The 8,338-nt window shown below is 33.3% G+C and overlaps 1 pseudogene; it reads left to right on the forward strand.

Moving 5' to 3' along the window:
- Positions 1-6,828: 6,828 nt before the first annotated feature.
- Positions 6,829-6,943, forward strand: LOC145297188 (U2 spliceosomal RNA; annotated as a pseudogene).
- Positions 6,944-8,338: the final 1,395 nt, after the last annotated feature.

The following is an 8,338-nucleotide window of genomic DNA, read 5'->3' on the forward strand; positions in this document are numbered from 1 at the left end:
AGAAGTACAGGACAACTGGAAACAATGCCGAAATAAGCGAACAGCTCATACAGCACATAGAAGTCCCAAATATTCACCCATTTGGTACTGATCAAGTTGAACGTTGCTTAACTTCGGTGATCCAGCGGAACCGGTGTGTCAACGTGATTATGCCGTATTTATAATTATGCCGTATATATATTTCACACTTTTGTGAGCACTTTTGATGTAAATACTTAAATTTTACGCATATATTTATACTTTCGTATATTAATTTTATGTGAATAAATGAAGTAGTTATATATATATATATATATATATATATATATATATATATATATATATATTAACACGACAACTTGAATGTCTTCTGCAGAGAATTGAATGCCTACTGGAAAAAAAACTTGAATGGCTATTGGAGCTAGATACTATACTCGAGTGTTTAAGGTATCTTTGTACAGGAGTTTTTCAGACAACCTGACATAAGGTTACTTTTTACGACGTAAACCCTGACCAAATATTCAAAATCATATAGTATTTGCGGCCCAAATAAGACTTCTTCGACACTAGTTTTAAATAATGCATCTTTTTCAAGTGATGTTACCTCAAGTAGAAACACGAAGCTGGATACTCCACCAGACTCTATGAATTCTTGTCCTGTAATTCAATAAGACCAAGAGACCAAAAAGAAAGATACACTATAACATTTTAAAATGATCAATTTGCAAAACAAAATTTTATTCTCAACTTCTTTAGTAACTCAGTGTTTGGGAGATAAAACACTTTATTAGCCGATTCGAATATATCTATATATATATCTTATATAGAGTTCAAGTGTTAGTCTCGGATGAGCGGCTCCTTAATGAAACGAAAAATAGTATATATATATATATATATATATATATATATATATATATATATATATATATATATATATATATATATATATAATTTTTGTATTCATTTTCATTCTTTCTTCTTTTTTACTGTATCTATTTTCCTTAAAAGTATACAAAAATGTGAAAAAGAACACAAAACGTTTTAAAATAGGAACAAGTAGCTTTGTATTTGAAAACAATCGATACTAGTGAACTAAAGATATTGGGTTTCGAAATAAATCACAGCTGAAACATGTATGCACATATGCAGCCAATAATATTTGTATAAATAAAGAAAATTATACATAACGTAGCGATTGCTAATTTGTTTAAAATTTATTCACAAACAAATTAGCATAGCAAGTCTAGTGAAAAAATCGTATAATAAAGCGTAGTTGGCGCGCACGAGTCTAAGAAAAGTTGAATGGTAGGTTAGCTCAAATACAGATGAGATAATTTTGTGTTGCCCTGAGCGGAGGTCAGTGCACTATAATCTTCTGAATCTAGAATTTACATGTTTGAGGGAGGATATAGAGATGGGGAGGGCTGTTGCCACTTTGTCTAGACTCTGCGTATTTGACAGTTATCTTAAATATCCTCATTGAAATTAATTAAGATGTTTCCGATTGGGTAAGCAAAAAAAAAAAAAAAAAAAGAAAAAGAAAAACAAGAGAAACGGTTAGAATTTTTTATTATTTCAAGTAATGTCTAATGATGATGATGATGACGATAGCGATAATAATAATAATAATAATAATAATAATAATAATAATAATAATAATAATAATAATAAATTAATTAAGGTCCTTGAACATTTCAAACATGACTTAATATTTCTAAACAAAAACACGAGAATTTGCCAAATCATTAACATAACCTGCCCCACTCGAGAGCAGAGTGGAGGATACATACTATCAAAAAATAAATTAATATCAAGATCTAAAATGGGAAGTACTTAAACAATGGAATTGAAGGTGATTTCCGTTGTGTTTGAACGCTTGAGATTATAACGAAAAGTCACGAGGAATGATTTAAACAGATTGAGGAGACAATTTCTTTCCCCATTCTACAAAAAGGTTTGCCTGTTAGGAATGGCAAAACCTTGAACATCTAAAATCAAGAGAACTGACCTGATGTTTAAAAAAACATCAGCTAAAAACACCAAAAAGTTGATATTACTATATAAAATATAATAATATGCATTTTTATGTAAAATATTAAATCTAATCCATATTTCAACGTATGTAACCCTATATTATTTAAATATACTATTAGGAAATGTGTCAGAATTCTACACCAATTTGAATAATTTCGTGTTAATAATAGTCTTCTGAAATAAGGAATACCTTTCAGAGTCAATACCATTAAAAATGACTCGTTTTTCTTGCTTAAATATGTCGTCGTTAGCTAAATATTCTTGAAATGAATAACACGAAGGTCTCTTATTCATTTATTTATTGAAACTTGTGACAATTTATTAATCCATACTGTAAAAATAATTGTGAGCTAAACATTTGTTATATCAAGAAATTGAATGTCACTTTTTAAAAATGTACTTTAAACTGTTTAAGTCGACGAGACGATATAATTTGATTTAGCAACAATTTAGCAGCATGGGATTAATCACTAATCACAATCTTTGCTGATCGGGCAATCTCATTTTTTATGTTTTAAAAAGGTGATAACTAGGGCTATGACAACAGAATATTCTTATCATTGTTTTGACTGTCGAGTATATATCCGACACAGTTAGACACAGTTAATCAACCGAGAACCGCATCACTCTATATGAAAACATATAAGATATTAACGGATACACACTCGAGAGTCAGAACAATGAAAAGAATATGCTACTGCCGTAGCCCTAGTGATAACGTACGTACGAACATGAGATGTTGTTATACAGATACTAGCATGGATACTTGGTGTTTCTTGAGATTGAAAGGGGGGGGGAGATCCTATGAAGTTTGAGGACAAAGTCATAACACAATATTTCCTTTTATTATTATTATTTTTTTTTTTTAACTTTTTATAAAATTCATTTTTGTTTTGGAGAAAATAGTTGTGCGCAGCATTAAGTATTAGGAGTAAGTGACATTAATTTAAATAAATTTCGGTAAATTTATGAGTTCTAAGATACTTAGAGAAAGGGTCGACAACCTACAGCCCGCGGACGAATCCGGACCGTGAAAGAATTTGGACCGGCCCACAAGCCTGATTACCAATGACTATATTTTTAACATCGGAGACGAGGCTTTTGAATTAAACAAAAGACCTGCTGTTATCTTCCTCTGAATACTATGACTGCAAAAGCATGATCAAAACCCAATCACTTTCATTTCTGCGGAAAATATTTAAAAAAACACCCAAAACATGAAACACAAATTGAAAGTCAATTCAAACGACCGATCGACAACAGACAGTAGGCAAGGACAGCTTTACAATGACAATGGTTGTCTTAGTTAGCTTTCTAGTTTATGCCTCATGAATGCGTGACTGTTACTTCACATGTACGTACGAAAGTGCATGTCTGCAACTGTTTGTACTCATATGTATATGTATATGTGTTTCGTTCGTGTTTGCGGTACAATTTTCAATAACAGTTTCAAACATACACGTCATAATTTCATCCATTTCACTTCAGTTAATTTTTTCGCTTAGCTGTATTTTATCATTCCTTGAGGAAAACTAATTTTTGTAAAATTTTTAAATAAATTATTGTGTTTACTTTAACAATGATTTTAAACATTTAGTTTGACAAAAAGTCTGCATATGTGATTCCCCTTATGTTTTCATTAATGACCTTCTCCTGGCCCGCGACCTGTAATTATAACACGATTCGACCCGCGGAGTCAAATTAGTTGTCGATCTATGACCTAGACCCTCACGATTGTATTGTAACGGCTTTGATCAACATGAACTATACATGTCCACATACTCTGGGCAATGTACTTTCAACATATGTGTAGTTATAGGAGGAGTATGTAAATAACCAGGTGGGAACCATTACTATATAGACTTAATATATATCAATCGATGTATTTATATTTATGAACGTGCTTGTATTGATCTAGCTATGTTTTAATATACGTGTGTTCACATATAGCTATATATCTACGAGGTCTCTTCAATAAGTTTCCAGAGTTTTTTACGGACACTTTTATTGATAGTACACACATGAAACTCTAGTCCCCTTCGAAGTAATCTCCTCCGGCTGCAATGCACTTGTACTGTTCCAATAATTTCTGAAAGGCTCCATATAAGTCCTCTTGTGTGAATGTGTCAATGACCGTCGTCAGAGCCTCTTCCATTTCCTCAGTTTTCTTCTAACATCAGCTTCTAAAGTTTTCCTTGAGCCTAGGGAATAACTAAAAATCACAGGGAACAATGTCTGGACAATAGGGAGGATGAGGAACTGTCTTGATGCCCATCCTTGTCAAATAGTCTGTGACAAGGATGGAGGCGTAGACTGGTGCATTTGTGCAAATCTTCCACATTCGCAGTTTGTCGCGAATGTGTACAGTTCCCACACTGACATCAAACTGCGCACTTATTATCTCTATAGACACACGACAGTCCTTATCCATGAAATTCTTTATTTGACCAATCAACTCTGGTGTTCTAACTTCCTTACTCTTCTCACACCTCTCATCATCTTTCACAGAGTCTCTACCTTCCTTGAATCTCTGATGCCATTCAAAAACTGATGCTCGACCCATGCAAGATGGTCCAAAAGCAGTTTGAAGCATTCCATACGTTTCTGTGGCTTTTTTCCAAGTTTAAAACAGAATTTTATTGCATATCTTTCTTCTAAAGTGTCCTCTATATCCAGATGGCATTTTTGAAATATACTAACTGTGACAATCAGGTTTTAGTAGGATGTATTCCAATTCCTGTTGTAGCTGTTCATTTAAACGTGAAATCATAAAAATTGGTCATCTCATAAGATGTATAGCAATAGCATATTGAATCTTCAAGTTTACGACAATTGTACAAAAATATCTGGAAACTTATTTAAGGCACATCGTATCAACCCAGCTATCATCTATCTGAATCAAAGATGATGTATTTATGTTATATAACCGTCTTTTGTGCTTGTGTAAAAAGTCTTTTATTACGACCATATAACTTCGAGCTGCCTTTCGTCAAATGTGCGTAACATATACACTTGCTTGTACGTTTAAATTACAAACGTTCTTAAAATATAAATGGAACCTTTATTTACAAATTTAGCTTTCATGGACATGTGTTATACATTTTTTAAGGTTGATAGTTGCCTTGAGTGCGGGAAGCGAGGTGTTGATGGTGGCGGTCTCAGAGCAAGATGTCACTCTTCGGCGGCGTCTCGTGTCTGTCTTCCGCCTTTATTTTTTAAGTCTTTATATTGACATATTCCACCAAATAAATATTCTCGGTCAATTCTGCTGTTTTGTTTGTATTGCGTTTTCGCATTTTTTTAAATTCTCTAGAATGCAAACATTTCTTTGTTTTTTTTTTTTCGATTGGAATTTAGAACGATCACCATTGGTTAAATCTGAGGCAATCCAAATCAAAATCGGGAATTGCGTGTTTTAAATATTGAGACACTCCGTTAAACAATTGTAAGGGAATGCTGATTCTTACAATTTAATTTAACACTACGTGTGTGCAATCGATCCGGTGTTTTTCTTCTCGCCATTGCCCGGGCCAATGTCGAACATTTAAATGCATTTTGGGGAAACATTCTAGTATTTATTTCAAATATAGTAAACTGTCTATCATATTTATTCCCTCTCACTCGCTCTTTCTCCATGTCTCTTTCTTCGTGTGCTAATATAAAAGCAATTTTATTATATAGTTCGTATCGATTCAATTGGGAATAAATTTTCCAAGCAAAATGAAGCTCAATATTCAAGCCAATAAATACTTAGTTCAAAGTATTTAATAAAAGCTATAAATAAATAAAATTACAGATCACAATTATATAATTCTGTGATCTCGGACCAATGAGAACTTAGACGCATCTCTGATGGAAATCAAAGTATACTGGAACAAATCTAATTACATGAAAATACCGTCGTCGGAGTTTGTTGGAAAATGAAAATCAGACAATATCAGGTCGAAAATTCATGCAGAAAAAAGCAAATAAACATCAAAACTGTAAGCGACTGAAAGTCGAATTATGAGATAAAAAAGTCGGTTGCACATCAAAAGATCCAATGAATGACCCCCCTAACAAATAAATAAAGGCTAAGTCAGCAAGGATGAATAAGAAAATATGAAAACGAAATGTTTACTCCGGTATTCACAACCTAGTTCTTTCTTTGATGTTTATTTACTTTAATTACTTTGCTTTGAATTCTCTCAGAAAATGCGTGAGTTTTATTTGATTCAAAATTTACAGTAAAAATATGATACACACACACACACACATACTCACACACACACACACACTTACATATATATAGTAAGTTATGAAAATATATATGGCAATTAAGCTACACAGAATATTTCGCGTTTCATTCTCGCGAGAATTCGTTAGGCTGATCAATCGACTTCGACTGCGATGAAAGTGCAGTATCTGTTTTGATACTACAGTTGATCTTTATTAATTTTTACTCGTGTGCAAGCGACTCTATAAGTCACTCCATCGGTCGGTGGGTTGGTCTTTCCGTAACACTTTTGTGCTTGGCCTTTTTGCTTAAGAGCAAAGGTCTGTTGTTAATAGATGCTTTTCTTAGCTTTTTAAGCTTTTCTTGGCTTTTTGGCCAAGATCAAAGTATGGTGTCTGTTCCGGCAGATACTGCAAGCAAAGACCATATGTGGGGGGACCTCACATATAAGACCTTGGTCAATGTGGGGGCAACCCTTCATACCAATTGTCACTATCCAGCTTCCCTACTCCCCGGGGAGCTGGTCCCCATTTCCCCTTCACTCCTCACATTAAAAATCGGCCTTGTGCCTAATTTGCTCGGTGGGGGAGCAAATAAATACCCTTTTCTTGGCCTTTTAGCCAAGATCAAAGTGTATTATCTGTTCTTACTTATTGTGATATAAAGTGGGGGATCACTTTTCTGTATTACTTTAATGTAAAATGATCACCCACTTTACAACCAGTCAGTCTCAAAGCCATTCAAGTCATTATCTAGATCATTCAAGTTGTTCTTGAAGGATTCCAGATATTTTAAGCATTCAAGTCATTCTTAATTAAGGTCATTTAATTCATCCTTAAGTTCATTAAAGTCATTTACTTTTTATTTATTTAAGTCATTTCAGCCCATTTTTCGGTCATTTTAGTTTACCTTTAGGAATTTCATGTCAATCTTACATTCACGCATTCATTCATTATACGAGAGCACGCGACTAATGGCTATCGGTCTTGTTATTGTTGAAGGAGGGTTCTTTTATATATATAATGATTTTCTATTTTTGTCCGAATTCAGAGTGCCACCTTTTTGCATTAGGTGCGGTATTTTTCTCATATTAAAAACCGTCTAACTCTGTCCTCGAATAGAGTCAGTTAGATAGAGACTAGAATCTAATAAAAAATATTTTTTCCTAGTGCTGAGTTCGAATTATTTATTCAGCTTTTTATACGGACACCCAACATTCAACTTAAAGTCCTTTGCATGTAGCCATATGTCAGCACTCACATATTTCCTTTAACACGGAGTGATAGTGCCTGTTTCTTTGGGCCATGTCTATGAGTCAGATTCACCCTGGTTTGGATATGACATGGAACTTCATCCGGAGTACTAGGTAATCCCAAAAGAATATATTTATTTTATTATAACTATGGTTTGAATTGTTGCTTCTGTTTTTTTTTTTTTTTTTTTTTTTTTTTTTTTTTTTTTTTACAGGCGAAATGGAAATGGCAATAAGAGATATCAAACAGGAGAAGACCACGACTGTATAAATCAATTTCGCAACGCAATCGGTTACCCAAATTTCATAGGGAATTTCCAGAGAAACGCTATAATCAGACTCACAATAAAGCAACCATGAGAAAAAAAAATCAGTGAGACCAGAAATGTACTGAATAATATTGAAGTCCCAGTCCGTCAAGATAAAAAAAAATTATGGAGTAACTGTTAGACATTGTTTGGAGAGGTGTCATTATAAGTTCAATGTGTGGCTCGTCACAGCAAATTAGCATAAAAGATCCCGGAGCATGCACATTATAAACTATTGAGTCGTGTTCGCAAAATGATGGTATAAGGAGAAAGCAAACTTCCTTTCACGTAAAACTTATATGTCTTAAATGCAGGTTTATGAAAAGAATGTGAATTTTTCATTTCAATAATCAATTCTACGCGATCACAAATGGCTACAACTTTTTAACGCTCTCGCCAATCTATATACGTGAATACCTATTGAAATATATTAACAATTTGAAAAGAAAATGGATTTCTAACAAATAAATATATTCGGAATCATTTAACATGGTCATATGCTATAAAATAAAACGAAGAAGCAACAAAACCATAAACAAAAAAATAAAT

This window comes from Euprymna scolopes, chromosome 17 (genome assembly GCF_053919585.1).
Source record: "Euprymna scolopes isolate OS-2025 chromosome 17, ASM5391958v1, whole genome shotgun sequence".
NCBI lineage: Eukaryota > Metazoa > Mollusca > Cephalopoda > Sepiida > Sepiolidae > Euprymna > Euprymna scolopes.